The sequence below is a fragment of the Grampus griseus genome (genome assembly GCF_964374135.1).
Source record: "Grampus griseus genome assembly, chromosome: X".
NCBI classification, from domain to species: domain Eukaryota; kingdom Metazoa; phylum Chordata; class Mammalia; order Artiodactyla; family Delphinidae; genus Grampus; species Grampus griseus.
This window is the reverse complement of record NC_138999.1, coordinates 127,068,019-127,084,293: the sequence shown is the minus strand read 5'-3', so window position 1 is coordinate 127,084,293 and position 16,275 is coordinate 127,068,019. Positions and strand designations below refer to the sequence as shown.

The window sequence follows — 16,275 nt, the reverse complement described above, 5'->3', positions numbered from 1 at the left end:
TATCATTTCAGAGTTGATAATAGTGAGGAAAGGAAATGGTGGCAGGGTTACATTCAGCCTCAACTTTAAAAAATCAGTTATTATGTCTCGCAGCAAGGGCTACAGAGAGGTGAGGGCCAGCTCCGACTGTCCTCCACCTGGGAGGGTGGCAGCGACTCCCACCGTCTCTGACAGATCCAGGAGCACCGACATGTGCAAGAACATCTCAGGACCAGGAAGCTCAAAATGGAATCTGGATTGGGGGTTCTTCTGTCCTGCCTGCCACACAACCAGTGTCAACGGCAGCAGCACCCTCCTGGGGTCTCACTGAAACCGAGTGCAATCTTCCTTCTCACTGTGACGCACGGTTAGTACTGACAGGTCGCAGCTGCTCACTGCTGCGCAGGTACATTTCCTCTTCCAGTAAAACTGTTCGGGCGGATTCCTGGCCTGCTGGAATGAACCCTGACAGCTCAGTCCCCGCCTAAGTCGTCCCAGGGCCATAAAGGAACTTGAGGGTCATACAAGGGCATTTCAAGCCACACCACCTGACGCTAAGAATCCCCTGTATGACCCACCTCCACCTCAAGAGCTCCTGTGAAGGTGAAAGTAGGACCCCCTGGCGGAGCAGCCCCTTCTGTTGGAAGAGGCTCCTCGCAAAATGCCCAAGGACAAGACAGCAATATATGACAATTATCACAAGGTAAGGAAAGGGCAACACCGTGTCCCCGAGGTCTGTAGGCAAGGGAATACGAGCTGAATGAGTTACAAACAAGTTACTTCTACTTTTACTTTCAATTATTACCTTCAACTTCCCTTACCCCTTCCCACCCCCAAACGTACCAACAAGCAAAGCAAAAAACAAACCTAAACTCAAACTACTGGTGACAATAGTCTGAAAGTCCAGAAGCTGGGAAGAAAAAGGTAGGAAAGCAACGTGTGGGACCTCTCGCCCCACTGGACTCAGTGCTTTCTTATTCATTTGCTAACTGACCATGGAAAGAAAGACTAAGCATGAGCTCCCTTTCATCTTGTACACTCATCCCATACTCTGATCTCCAGAAAGATAACAGAATTTGTTGAAATGAACACATCCCAACAATTCTAAGCTATGCCCCCTTGTCCAGTTCAAGTCAAAGAACATTCACTAAATGTCCGCTGCGTGTACAGGGCCATGTTAGGTTTCACCTGCCCAGGAAAAACGTCTTCAACCTCAGCCCTCTTTATTACAAGCTTGGAAGATGAAAAAAATTACTGCTGAAATACACAGGTGTTACATATCACAAGAGAGTCAAGGAAGAGCAATACTAAACATACATGAAATTTCAAAGCTACTTATGGAGTCATTTCAAGATACCGAGGAACAAATTCAAGTAACAAGAAAGGAGCACTCGGCACCCATCCTGTTCGAACAGGGAAGGTGCTGTGGACCCGGAGAGCAATCAAGTCCCTGGATTTCTTCCCATCCCGTCCCCAGGAGTGGAGGAACTCGGCAGGGCCTCAAGCTGCATTGTGGAGCTAAGGTAAAGTGTTGATGTAAAAAAGGAAAGGCTTCCATTCTGAGACAGGAAAGGCAGGCAATATTCCCTGGTGCAGAGATCGCCTCGTTATCGCCCTGGGATTGTTGGCTACACAGTACTATCATTTTAGGAATAAACAAAATGGAAGCTCACAAAGTGTACCAATGGCTTCAGGTCTGAGAGAGGTAACAAAACACTTGCATATTTCAGTGCTGACAGAAGCTGGGGGTGGGGGTCAGAGAGGCCACACCTACAGCTCGGGGGCAGATGGGCCAAGAACAGGAAGGATGCTGCCCTCTCACACCAGTTCTCCAAATAGCGACGGCTTATATAACGCACGGATGCAATAATAATAACGCCCACAGATGCAATAATAATAACGCCGTACAGTCTCCAAAGGACGTTGGTGCACACTGGATTCTCTGAAGAGTTCTGGGAGCTTGGTGGTGCAGGCTGTCTTAGCTCTAGCTTACAAATGGAGGAAGCACCAGCAGCGAGGCGAAATGACTTGTCCAGTGTCATGGAGTTAAGAAGGGGCTTCCTACCACCTCCCACAGACACAAGGCTCCTTTACCACTCTTTGTTCCTCCGGGTAGAAATAGAAAGCACTAGTGCACGATGCCGATTTTCTAAAGAGATGCCTGCTACATTCTTAAAAAGAAAAGGATGCAACTCTCCTGGTGGTCATGTGGATAAATCCGTTGTAAACATTTACCATGAGAAACCATCCTCTGACTACAGGATGGCAACTGGATCTCACTCGACTAACCCCAACTGGGTCTCCTGGTCCTCTCTGGCTCTCGAGGGAGAGGAACTGGAAGAAAGCCTCTCTTGCTCTATTCCTGTCTGTAGCAACAAACAAAATATGGGCTCGAGTAATTTCTGAGTCCAAACAGAAAGTTCTCTTTAGAGAACTTAGCCGTGCAGGAACTGTGTGAGCTGCTGCCAATGTCACCTGAAACTCAAAGCTCGGGTCAGCAATGAAATGCAGGGAAATGTCTAGAAAATCATGCTTTACTGGATTTCCCAAAGTTTACTGGGACATGGTTAGAATCATTTTTTTTCCTTTAAAAGAAAGGAGTTCCATGTAGCTCAAGTCAATAACAGTTAACATTTCTTGAGTGCCTACTATGTGTAAGATGCTACTGTAAGCACCTAACATGCCTTACCACGCAGGCAGGCCAACAGCCCCGGGAGGAAGGTACTGTTGTTAGTATCTTCATCTTACAGACAAGGAAGCTGAGGCACAGAGGTATGGAACTCGCCCAAAGTTAGATAGGATTCAAATCCTGAGTAAACACCTTAAAGGTGAACGACAGCCCCTGTCCCCCCATCTGCCAAAAAGGAATAATGAACAGAGAAACTAGAAAAGAAAGAAAGCAGAACTTCAAAGAGGTCAGAAACAGGGAAGGGAAATTACTAGCAAGTAATGAAAACAACCTCTTATTCTCTGATAAAATTGAAAAAACTTTGGAAATAAGAAAAACTCTGGCCTTTTGAAATCCTTGGCCACCAGTTCAAAATGTCGCCTAAGCCTTGAAGAGGCTCCGCTTTTCTCCTTATTTTGGAGCCCCCAGTAAGAGCAAGAACCCCATGTTCTTTCAGTGGTTTTTAAAGTAACTACATTCTGTTAATCCTCCTTTCATTTTGGAACAAAGAATATGGGCGTATTTTTTGGGTAACTTTAATGATTTTTCGGAACCTATAAAAATGAAAACATTTGCTTTGAAGCCACTGAACATACAGAAAAGGAAAGAACTGAAAAGGTACTAAGCAGATGAAACTCTATGGTAAGTTATCACTAATGCCATTTCATTGGCACTCTTCTGGGGAAGTTGGGCGCCTCTTGACTCTAGAACTACTTTCAAATTGAACTAGTTTCTTTACAAAGCACACAACACAAGGAATGAGGATCCCTTCACATGATAGGTTCCCAGTACAAACCAATGTGCGGGAAGAGAAATCCTTGTGTCAGGTAGCTCGCAGCCAGCAGACACTGGCATGGGATCAACACCTAACCCTGACCTCGGTCAGCAGGGCCTTCCGTAGCTGGAGTGAGGCAGCTACTGAGACTGCGAGGGATTTGAAGGGCGCCTCCCTGGGTGTTTGAAACCACTTACTGTTTGCATGGGAGGGGAAAACGCAAGTAAAAATGAGGCTGTGACAAACTTATCATCCAAGAGGCAATGGCTGGAGAAATGATGACCCCGTAGGATCTCCCGGATTCAGACAGATTTACTTTTGGATTTGGCGATTTGCTTTAATGGAGCCGCCGCTGGCCATCTAACACTAGCGATGCTAAGTGATACCCAACCCCCGCTCAATCATGCTGGCCTGCTGCATGGTCATGTCAGAGTTTCAGAGCTCTATTCTTCCTCATAGCGCTCATCTCCGCCGGAAAATCTATCATTGTTTATTTTTTTATTGTCCGCTTCCCCACACAGAAGCTCTGTAAGGCAGGGACCTCGTCAGTGGTGCCGTCTGCCGTCTTCCCGGCACTCAGGACACTGCGGGCACAGCATGGGCATTCTGCGTTTAATGAATGAAACCACTGACAACTTAATAAATACAAGTTAGAATTTTAAGGTAAGGAGACCAATCGTTGAATAACCATACTAGACTCTAAAAGCCCCTACGGACGCTCTCCACTTTCAAGTACCTCGGGAAGCTGCTACACAGTGGCAGGACCTCTGGTTTGAACCTACTGCATGCTGTGGAATCTCTCAAGGGTATATTGGGTTTTGTGAAACAGCCAAAAGTCATTCAGAGTCAAATCTGGTGAACAAGTGATCATGCCCAATATATATGTTGGATGAAAGGGAAAGCTGTCTATAAATGAACAAGCCCAAGAGTCTTATTTGGCTGGTAAACTGGTTTTGAGGGTAATTCAAACATGGTTTGGACTACAACAAAATCGCTGGCTCGGTCTCTAGACTCTACGGTGGATACTTCACAAGGAACAAAACTGAGCTGTGATAAAAACTACCCAGGCTACACAGATGCTGAGATGCCCCCAGAAACCTGCCTTGTGATATTAGCTTTGCCTTTAAGTTGCCATTAAGTTGTCACATTAGTTAACCTCTCTGGGCCTTAGCTTCCCTAACGGGGAAACAATATAAACTTAAAGGTCCCAGTCAATTCTAATACGGCATGATTCCATTCTTGTGAAGGTCTACTATGTCTGTTTAAAAACCAGTCTCAATCCACTTCGCTTCACACTTTGCATGCGTCTATAAAGCCCGTGATATGGGTTTTTCAGCAGACTGATTTCATATTTGCTTAGGCAAAAACTAAAATTAGTTTTCACTTCCTGAGCGCAGCAAGACAGTTAAGGGAGGCAACCCGGCAACGGGCGCTTGCTCGTGCCTGTGCATACTTCCGACTGCGTATCAGGGAACTAACCGTTCCCTCCTCAGATCTTCCCTCAACTGTTGCAAAAGCAGACAAACCTCCCGTGCATGGCACAGAAACACTGTCCAGGAGCGCCGATCGAGTCTTCGCGGACACTGCCGGGCTACGGCCCCTCCGCAGGACCCACGGGGATGCGGCAGGCTCCCGCCCCGCCCGGAGGGCCAGGGTGAAGACCAGCCGCGGCGCGTCGCCGGGGAGGCAGGGCGGCCGCTCGGCCCGCTCGCCGCCCTGGGACGGGGAAGGAAAGTCCGGGCAGCGGCTGCGACGCCCCCACTCCCCCAGCCTCCCGGCCCGATTCCTGTCCCTACCTTCGCCCGCCGCCGGCCCGGGACCTTGGGCGGGGAGAACGAGGGAAGCCGGAGGCACCTGCCTGCTGCTCCCCGGCCTCAGCCCTAGCCGGCCGGGACAGCGAAGGCACTCGGGCTAACCCCCCTCCCCCCGCCCACCTCCGCGGGTGCTGCGAGGCCCCGTGGGACTTGCCGGCCCCGGGAGTCCCAACTTCCTCCTCCCGGCCCCCCCACCACCACAGGTCCCCGCAGCGCCCGGCTCGGAGCCAGGCCAGCCGCGACCGCGCACCCACCTCGGGGTCCGGGCGCCACCGCCGTTGCCAGGCTGCTCGGCTCCCGGGCCCCGCTCCGCCCCCTCCAGGGCCCGCCCCCTGCGGCCTCCCCGCCCTCGGCCACCGCCCGCCGCCCTCCTCCACGCGCCGGTTGGTGGGGGTGTGTCACGTGCCGGGGGCGGGGCGGGTAGAGGGCGCCGGCCAAGTCTGGGGAGCAGCCCCGAGGGGCGGGGCTCTTCGCCCTGGAGGCTGCTGGGAAACCTTGTTTCGGGGGCCCGGCGCGCGGAGACAGCTAGGAGTTGTAGTTCTAAATACGGTGCCGGGAATGGGCGGGACCAAGATGCTAGGGACCACCCCTGTTAAGGGAAGTTGGACTAGGCGCCGAGCGGAGGCCGCTGGGAAGTGTAGTCCGAGAATTACTCTTTGCGTCTCCCTGTTTTTCTCCAATAAGGGGGAAACCCAGAGGGAAAACTTCTCTAGATAAAACTTTAGCGGCTGTCGCTAAATTGAGCTATTTGGGGGCTCATAGGGCTGGCTGCGTGAAGTTGAGATACTGTAAGGGAAAAAAATTTCACTGACTCTGGTGTCCTTCATGCTACGTCAGCACCTTTACAAGAACTCTCTTGAGACTTAGTGAAAGTAAACATTTCAGGACAAAGTTCCTTCTACTTTTTTGAGGTTTGGGACAGGCGACTATTAACCCAGGAAAAAGAAAGGAAAAGAAAAAAAGACAATTTCAGGAAGATAATTCAGTGTGTAATTAGAAAAAAATACTCATAGAATATCTGTAATTGTCCTTGTGCTACATTATAATTATACATAAGCAGCTCAGGTAAATGACGGTAAATAGGATTACTTTAACATGCCGTTTTTTGCCTCTTCTATTCTTAGTACTCCAGCATCTAAAAACACGACACCACTATATGTGTGTCTGTGTGTGTAAATAACCATATATCATTATATATATATATACACACACATATTAACGCTATTGAAGAGTCAAGATTCCTCATCTGAGTAACAAGGCCCTTCAGACGCGAACCCCACCTACTCTTCAGCCACTTCTCCCAATGTGCCTCTTCCTTCTCTCTTCACTCCAAGTTCTGGTCTAATCACAGGGAACTTCTTTCTATTCTCAGGATGCACCACTGTTCTTTCCTCCCTCCAGCCCCTTACGCTTGTTCTTCCTTTCTCCTGGATTGACCAGACTCCTAGAAAGGAGCAGAATAGCACTTGCTCGGGACCAGGCAGAATTAGAAGCTCCCCCCTCCCCCAGAGCCCTTCTCAGAGCACTGATGAGAAGTGCTTACCCTTCTTCCCTGTCAACTCCTCTCCCCAGACTGGGAACTTCTTTGAAGCACATTCACTTTTGTACCCGATTTCAAAGAGTGCTCAGTAAAAGCTTCTTGATCGCATGCATTGCGTCAGTAACCAGATTCCCCGAACCTGTGAGTCTTGGAGCAGAGGGCGAGAGGGACCTGTGGTTGGATGGAGGGAGGACGGCCGCTGGGTGGGCGGCCTTGCCTACCGTAGGCACTGCGTTCAAGGATGAGGCTGAAACCCTTCGCTCAATGGGAGTGGGGGGCGAGGGGCAGGGCACAGAGCAAGGACACTCCTCGTCCTAAGGAGGTGGTTACTGAAGAAGATTTCTCCACCACCTCCAACCTGGGTCCAGCCCCGGCCCAGCCCAGCTCCAGAAGGAGGCAGCCCAAGCAGAAAGGGCCGGGAGAGAAGACCAGTCTTCTGGCCTGTGAAATGGAGGGCGAGACCCCTGCCCGCCTTCCTCACAGCGTAGGTGCGGGATCACAGGATCACGCAGGGAAGAGAAGTGAAAGCACTTGGAAAACTGTACAGGCTGAAGCCTGCAGAGGAGTTCCCACCGTGCCCTGGCGAGCTGGCGGTAGTCTTGACCAAGTCCCGCTCTCCCTCAGGCTGGGGCTGCAGGTCACAGGTCAAAGTATGTGTGTGAGTGTGTGTGTGTGTGTGTTGGGGGTTCTTCAGGCTTCCTCGTGTTTCACAGGTGCACACACACCTCAAATGCAGGGGCCTGTGGAGAGATGGCAGGCCTCCCAGTCAGGGGCTTCTGCACAGCAGAGGGGGAACAGCAGTAGGCCTGACAGAGGCTGCTTCTCCGATAAGCTTTCTGGGTAGGGCATCCCGCACCCACCCCCACCAATGGCCACCTGCTTTTGCTAAGGCACAGACTAGAGGTGCCTCCTAGGTTCTGGGCTCCATCCTGTTCCCCCAAGTTGGGGGAAGTAAAGCAGGCAGAACCAGGACGGGCCTACACCACTGGCCTGGCTAGTTATGCCCCTTCTCCCACCCTCAGCCTCCTGGGGGAGAAGCAGGCCTGAGAGAGGAAATGGCCTATTTCCTACTTCTCTCCCTCAGCACACTCACCCCAAGGGCCCTGGTGATGATACTCTGACCCCTGCGGTCCCCACCCCGCCTCGGCTTGATGCAGGCTGGGGGCTGCGATCACCTTATTCTACCAGGTTCCCTCCGTTGGGCCTGAAGTGGAGGAAGTTGGAGGAAAGGGAAGGGCGTCCCTATGAAGGAGAAAGCTGGAGACGGAAGTGGTCAGAAATGAAAACTTTTCGGTGTAGCTACAGGGAACTGGGCTCTGGCAGAAAGTGCTTGGAATCAGGAAACCTGGATGCCAGTCCCAGCAATTCTATAGACAAGCTGTTAGCCTTGGGAATGTCACTTCACCCCTCTGATCGTTAGCTGCTTCCTCTGAAAAAAGGAGTCAAAGGCCACTTCCCAGGGTTGCTGTGTCCTAGCACAGCAGGGATAGAGGTGAGTGTGCGGTAGAGTGTCAAGGCAGCAGTGTGCCCAAGCTGCCAGGTGGCTGATGGGAAGAGAGGTGGGAGAGGGTGGGGGCAGGCCCCTGGGCATTGGCACGAAGGCCCCTGGACTCGTTCTAGCTCTTCCATTTGTTGGGTGTGTGACTTTGGGCAAGTACATCTCTCGGAACCTGGATTTCCTCATCTGTGAAACGGGGATATTAATATCTACTTCATAAGCTTGTTGCGCAGAATAAACACATGAATGCCTACGACTAACTTCTGCTTCTAAAAGAACCGCAAAGTCCTTCTGCTGCCTCCTCCCCACCCCGCCCTTTATTTAAAAAGTAGCCTCAGCAGAATGGTGCAGCCACTGTGGAAAAGAGTTTGGCAGTGAATTCTAAAGTTAAATGCACACACGACCAAGCAATACCACTCCTAGGTACTTATGTAAGACACAAGGAAACTTATGTTTCTAAAAAGACTTGTATTCAAATATTCATAGTAGCCTTTTAAAAATAATTGTCAAAAAGGTAAGCATCTCAGATTCCCATCAGCTGATGAATGGCTAAACGGGGATAGGTCCACACAATGGAATACTACTCAGCAATAAAAAGGAGGAACCGCTGAAACGTGCTACGACAGGAATGAATCTCAAAAATGTTATGCTAAGCAGAATACATAATATACAAGATGTTATATACTGTATGATTCCACGTATATTACATTTGGGGAAAGGCAAAACTATACTGACAGAAAGCAGATTTGTGGGGCCAGAGGTATGGGAAGGGGATTGACTGCCAAGGGACAAAGAAGGGAGTTTGGGGGGTGATGGAAACATTCTGTACTTTGATTGTGATGGTGATTACGTGGCTGTACACCAATGCCCCAAACTTATTAAGCTCTAAACATAAAATAGGTGCATTTCATTGTAGAGAAATTATACATCAGTAAAGTTGAGGTTTAAAGGGCGGGAGGAAGTAGCCTCAGGGAAGGTTCCTGAGGCTGCCCACAATTGTTCCTATGTTTCTGTTCGTTTGTTTGGTTTGGTTGGTTGGTTGTTTATAAGGGGCCCAGGGCCTTGAAGTGTAGAGGGTGGGGATGCTTGCCCTACACATACCAAGGGTGTGCTGTAAGGCAAAACCTTGGGTGGGGCTAGGGAATGGCCACCACCAGGAGAAGATGGTGGCCCAGCCCCGTGGGGGTGGGATGAGGAGTGCTTACCTGGGTGGAGCATGACACTTGTGGGCCCCAGGGACAAGAAGTTTCCCCCTCCTTCTCTCTGGGAATTGCCAATGACCTGTGGCGCACACGGAGGGACTCCAGGATACTGTGGGCGTCCACCTGGACCCTGTGTTTATCTGTAGACCAGGGTGCTGCTGCTGCCGTTTCCCTTCCAGTTCCCTGCGAAACTCAGTGTTGAGTCAGGGCCTCCTCGGAGGGGCCCCGCTAGTCAGCAGGGTCTATTTTCCCAGGTGCTGGGTGGAAGTCTGAGCCAAGGAATGGGACATGAAAACACACACAGAGAGAAACCCAGATTTCTTTGTCTCAGGGCCTCTTAGACACAGGGACCAGACATGAGGGGATTATTGTTATGACATCACAGTGTTTCCAAGGGCCATCTCCATTTGTCTCCCTCATCATCACTAGGCAAATAGAGGGTGTTCAGGGATGGTTTTGAGGTTTAGTCCACAAGCAGCCTGGTGAGAAAATTGCCCCAGGCCCCAGTCAGATCACACATCAAAACAAAGCCACTGGGAAGAAAGGCCAACTCACAAGATACCCTCCCTCTGCCCCCAATTATGAGTTTTATTTTAAAATCTCAGTTTCTTACACTAAAATTATTTTGAGGAAGTAAGCCCCATGAGGAACTATTTCATGATACATTCAAGTGTGTTTTATTCAAAACAGATTTTTAAAAAGAGCTTTATCTTTTTATTTAAAGGGGCTGGCCTGATTCATGTTGAGGTAAACGGTATGCTATTTTCAAACACTGAGAGATTTGGAGACCCAAGATTGAAACTGAACAAGAATATATGAGAAGGGGAGAAATGAAAGGGGAAAAACATGAATCTCAGCAAATATTTGCTGAACCTGAATCAAATTTTGTTATTTAAGATTAATTAATCAAAAAGAATAAAATACTTAGGAATAAACTTAACCAAGGAGGTGAGAGACTTGTACACGGAAAACTACAAAACATTGCTGAAAAAATTAAAGGCAAATAAATGGAAAGACATCTGTGTTCATGGATTCAAAGATTTAATATTATTAAGATATCAGTAGTACCCAAAGCGATATACAGATTTAATGCAATCTCTATCGAAATCCCAATGACATTTTATTTTTGCAGAAGTAGAAAAATCCATCCTAAAATTCATATGGAATTTCAAGGGACCCCCGAATAGCCAAAACAATCTTGAAAAAGTAGAACGAAGTTGGAGGGCTCACAGTTCCTGATTTTAAAGCATACTACAAAGCTACAGTAATCAAAACAGTGTAGTACTGGCATAAAGAGAGACATATAGACCAAGGGATAGAATAGAAAGCCCAGAAACAAATCCTCACATATAGGGTCAAATTATTATTAACAAGGTTGCCAAGACCATTCAGTAGGGAAAGGACAATCTTTTCAACAAATGGTGCAGGGAAAACTGGATATCCACAGTCAAAATAATGAAGTTGAACCCTTCTCTTACACCATACACAAAAATTAACTCAAAATGGATCAAAGGCTTAAATGTTAGAGTTAAAACTATAAAACTCTTAGAAGAAAACAGAGGGAAATTTTGACATGGACTTCTTAGATATGACACCCAAAGCACAGGCAACAAAAGTAAAAATAGATAAATTAGACTACATCAAAATTGAAAACGTCTGTGCATCAAAGGACACAATCAACAGAGTGAAAAGGTAACCTACGGTATGGGAGAAAGTTTTGCAAATTGCATATCTGGTGAAGGATTAATACCCTGAATGCATAAAGGACTCCTATAACTCAACAAGAAAAAATCAAATAACCCACCTAAAAAATGGGCAAAGGACTTGGATTGACATTTCTCCAAAGAAGATATACAGAAGGCCAAAGGCAAAGGAAAAGATGCTCGACATTGCTAATCATTAGGGAAATGCAAATCAAAACCACAGTGGGATACCACATCACACCCATTAGGCTACTATCAAAAACAAACAAACAAACAAAACCCCAGACAGTAACCAGTGTTGGCGAGGATGTGGAGGAATGGAAACCTTGGGCACCGTCAGTAGGAATGTAAAGTGGTGCAGCCACTATGGAAAAGTGTACGGTGGCTCCTTGAAAAGTTAAACAGAGAATTGCTATATGATGCAGCAACTCCATTCTGGGTATCTACCCAAAAGAATTGAAAGCAGAGTTACAAAGAGATTTTTGTATACCCATGTTCATAGCAACAATATTCACAATAGCCAGAAGGTGGAAGCAACTCAAGTGCCCATCCACGGATGAATGGACAAGCAAAATGTGGGCTACCCACACAATGGAACATTATTCAACCTTAAAAAGGAAAGAAATTCTGACACTTGCTACAACACGGATGAACCTTGAAAACATTATGCTAAGTGAAAGAAGTCAGGCCCAAAAGGACAAGTATTGTATGATTCCAGTTACAGTTATGTGAGGTACCTAGAGTAATCCAGTTCATAGTGACAGAGAGTTAAATGGTGATTACCAGGAGCTGCGGGGAGAGGGATGTGGAGTTATTGATTAATGGGTACAGGGTTTCAGTTTTTCAAGATGAAGTTAGAACCCTTCACAATTGCATAACAATGTGAATGTACTTAACATTACTGAACTGTACACTTAAAAATGGTTGAATGGTAAATTTGATGCTTGTGAGTATTACACCACTATTTTTTTAAAAGATTAATTAAGGCTCCACTGTAGTCTGAGCTAAGGGGACCAAAAACCTAGACTCGTTGACAAGGTCCTTCATGGTCCATTTCAGATGTGATTGTACACTGACAAGGTCAGCTTCCACCCAGGACTGGAGGTCCCGTGTCCTGCTTCAGAAACAAAGCCTCCCACAGGGAGCCAGAATTAGCCAAGAGCCCCAGTCCCAGGCAACTAGAAGGATGAGGGAAGCAAGAACACAGGTCCTTTCCAAAATAAATACTACCACCTCTTCTTTGTGTCACTGCCAAAAACTCACGGGACTTGTGGAGGGAGATCCTTTCCCAGAATGTCTTCTAGCCCCTTCCTCTCCACTCCGGAGGAAAAACACCAGGGAGAAGGCTGGGGTGTGCAGAGGAGCAGGATGCAATGGAATCGCCCTAGAAGCGGCCTCCTGAGGGTCACACCTATCAGGGGTGGGGAGCTGGGGGGAATTCTTTGGAAAAGTGCCCCAGAGAGAGTCTGAGCGAGGCGCTCCATTCCCAGTTAGAGCTTCCAGGGATCACTTCAAAGAAGTCCTCAGCCAATGGCGGGGGGGGGGCATGTGCACCCCCCCAAAGGAGCTTGTTAACCCTATGAGTATTCAAGTGGGGGCCTCCAGAGGTAGCTATTTGTGACCAGGATGGAGCCTCAGCCATCTCAGCCCTACCGCTGCCCCTGTGGGGCCTCTAGGGAGTAAACTACGGGTGTTTCTAGTGACAGCTGCAGACCACCCACCTGCCCTTCCTCACACCATGGGGCTTATGGGAACAAAGCTGAAATGCTGGGGAATGAGAGTGCTGGCAACTTTTCAGACTGCTAAGGGAACACCGGCAGAGCCCGGGCCTCAGTGCTAAACGTGGGAACCAGCTTGGGCTAAGCTCCCCCTCCCAAATCCTTGCCCCTGCCCCCAACACAGAACGTGGCCCATGCTCTCTGTTAACAGTTTTATTGAGATATTATTTCTACACGATAAAAGTCACCCATGTAAAAGGTACAATCCAATAGTTTTTAGTGTAGTCACGGAGCTCTCCAACCACCACCACTAAGTCCAGAATATTTTATCACCCCCGAAAGAATCCCCATATCCGTGAGCGGTCACTCCCCATTTCTCCCTCCCCACTACCCCCTGGAAACCACCAATGAATTCTCTTTCTCTATGGAGCTGCCTGTTCTGGACATTTCATAGAAATGAAATCGTACAATGTGTGACCCTTTGCGTCTGGCTTCTTTGACCTAGTATAATGTTTGTAAGGTTCATCCATGTTGTAACATAAATCAGTAGTTCAGTTCTTTTTTTAATTGAAGTATAGTTGATTTACAATATTATATTAGTTTCAGGTATGTACTTCATTTCTTTTTTTTAATTTTATTTATTTATTTAGGTTGCATTGGGTCTTCGTTGCTGTGCGTGGGCTTTCTCTAGTTGTATCGAGCTGGGGCTACTCTTCGTTGTGGCGCACGGGCTTCTCATTATGGTGGCTTCTGTTGTTGCAGAGCACGGGCTCTAGGTGTGCGGGCTTCAGTAGTTGTGGCACGCGGGCTCAGTAGTTGTGGCTCACTGGCTCTAGAGTGCAGGCTCAGTAGTTGTGGCACACGGGCTTAGTTGCTCCGCGGCATGTGGGATCTTCCCGGACCAGGGCTTGAACCCGTGTCCCCTGCACTGGCAGGCGGATTCTTAACCACTGCACCACCAGGGAAGTCCCTTCATTTCTTTTTATGGCTAAATAATATTCCAACGTATGTCTATACCTACCACATTTTGCTTATCCATTCATCCATTGGTGAACATTGGGGCTGTTTCCACTTGTTGTCTCTTATGAATAACGGTGCTATGAATACTTGTGCACAATTTTTTGTGTGGACCTACGTTTTCATTTCTCTTGGACATACACCTAGGATTGGCATTGCTGGGTCATATGGTGACTCTCATGTTTAACATTTAGAAGAACTCCCAGACTGGTTCCCAAAGTGGCTGCACCGTTTTACATCCTCACCAGCAATGCATCAGCGTTCCAGTGTCTCCACATCCTCCCCAATGCTTGTCATTGTCCATCTTTTTCATTCTAGACATCCTAGTGGGCATGAAATGGTACCACATGGTGGTTTTGATTTGCATTTCCTCGTGACTAATGATATTTACCGTATTTTCATTTGCTCACTGGCCATTTGCACATCATTTATGGAGAAATGTCTATTTAGATCTTTTGCCCATTTAAAAAAATGGAGTTACTTACTTTTCTATTGTTGAGTTGCAAGAATTCTTTATATATTCTGGGTACAAGTCTGTTATCAGATATATGATTTGCAAAATTTTCTCCCATTCTGTGAGTTGTATTTTCACTTTCTGGATGGTTTCTGTTAAAATACAAATGTTTTTCATTTTGATGAAGTCTAATTTGTCTATTTTTTTTCTTTTGTCACTTATGCTTTTGGTTCCATATCTAAGAAATCATTGTCAAATCCAAAGTCATGAAGATTTGCCACTATGTTTTCTTAGAAGAGTTTTAGTTTTAGTTCTCATGTGTAGGTCTATGAGCCACTCTGAGTTAATTTTTGTGTTTGATGTGAGGTAGGGCTCCAAGTTCATACTTATGCATGTGGATATCCAGTGGTTTCAGCACCACTGGTCGAAAAGATTATTCTTTCCCACTGAATGGTCTTGGCACCCTTGTTGAAAATCAATGACCATATATGTGTACGTGTTTCTTTCTGGACCCTTCATTCTAGTCCATTGATCCATATGTCTAGCCTAATGCCAGTACCATACTTCTTTCCTTCTCTTTTCTCTCTGGGTTCATTAGGAAGGCCACCCTGGATGGCTCCTAATATACCCAGTGCTTTCAAGTTCCCCAGGCCCTCTCAACCCCTCTTCTTCTCTGGTCCACACAACAGCACTCAGGGACAAATTAATAAGGTGATCGTACCTCTTTTACAGATGAAGAAACCAAGGCTCAGAGAGGCTACCGGTAGCTCAAGGTAACCGTGTGGGTGGGTGGCAGAGCTGGGACCAAAACCCCAGTTTTCAGCTATAAACTCAAGCTCCCTCCTGGACAGCCCAGCTCTCTTTAAACGGCAGGACTCTGAAGACATGCTATTTGACCCTTTGAAATAAAGGCCGCTTCCACTGCTCCTTTACCTGCCCTCATTAGTTTATAGAGGTGTGAGATTCAACATAGTTCATTTAAGTGAAAACGTTTTATAAACTCTCAAGGACTAAAATACACATGAGGAGTCACTAGTCCTGTGTTTCTACAATGGCTCTTGCCTGAAAGCATCTGGATCAGGGGCTGAAATGGGCCATTTCCCACACCTTCCCCCACCCTGCAACTATTGCTGGACAGCAGACTACTGTCACTGTATCACTTCTCCATCCCAGTAGAACAGTCACTCCGAGACCTACGATTGTCCCAGTTGCGTTTATTGTCCAGGAAGGCCCCAACATCACATGGTATTCCCGCAGGGAGGGAAGAACATACAATATCCCTTTTTGACTCTTAGTATTGTTCAGCCACTGAGCTACGTTCTTAAATAAAACACGATCTCAGTAAACAGGCGTCGAGCCCTTGGATGTTCTAGACACAGTAGCAGGTGCTAAAGGGCAGAGAGAGGATGAAGACACAGCCAAGATCGGCAAGAGATGACAGCTTTACAGGGAGGACAAGAACCTAAATAGTCGCTTGTGATGTTTCTTCATTCAAATTGTGTGCCAGGACACAGACCTCGTGCCTGCCACCAGGGGGTGGGAGCAAATACTGGATTACCATGATGATAAGACTCCCCCAAATAGCTCATTACAGCCCGGGCTACAGACCATGAAGGGAGTGGAGTCCATGGTACCATGAAAGCAATGGCCAGGGCTCTGGGCCAGTCAGGACATCAGGGAGTCATCCTGAGAAGAGCTTATTTGAGCTGACATGACGTAGTGAAAAGCGTTGTGAGCTGGAAATGTATAAACTGCCCTGGGGACCCAGAGGACAGATTGATGAGAACCTCGCTGAGGCTGGTTATGTTTCACAGAAGCAGTGATGTTCAAAATGGGCTTTGACCAACGAGTGGAAGTTTACCAGGTAGAAAAGGAGAGGAGGCTCACTCAAGCTAGTGGGACCACTG

At 47.6% G+C, this 16,275-nt stretch overlaps 1 protein-coding gene across 3 annotated transcripts in view; it reads right to left on the bottom strand.

Annotated features, from left to right (window-relative positions):
• Positions 1 to 5,543, bottom strand: part of MTM1 (myotubularin 1) — a 98,381-nt gene extending 92,838 nt beyond the window's left edge. For 2 of the 3 annotated variants that reach the window (XM_082681708.1, XM_082681709.1), the window contains exon 1: positions 5,491 to 5,543. The gene's annotated coding sequence lies outside the window, so the exon portion shown is untranslated. The remainder of the gene's footprint in view (positions 1 to 5,490) is intronic. The other variant, XM_082681710.1, reaches the window with a different exon arrangement.
• Between the last annotated feature and the right edge of the window lie 10,732 nt (positions 5,544 to 16,275).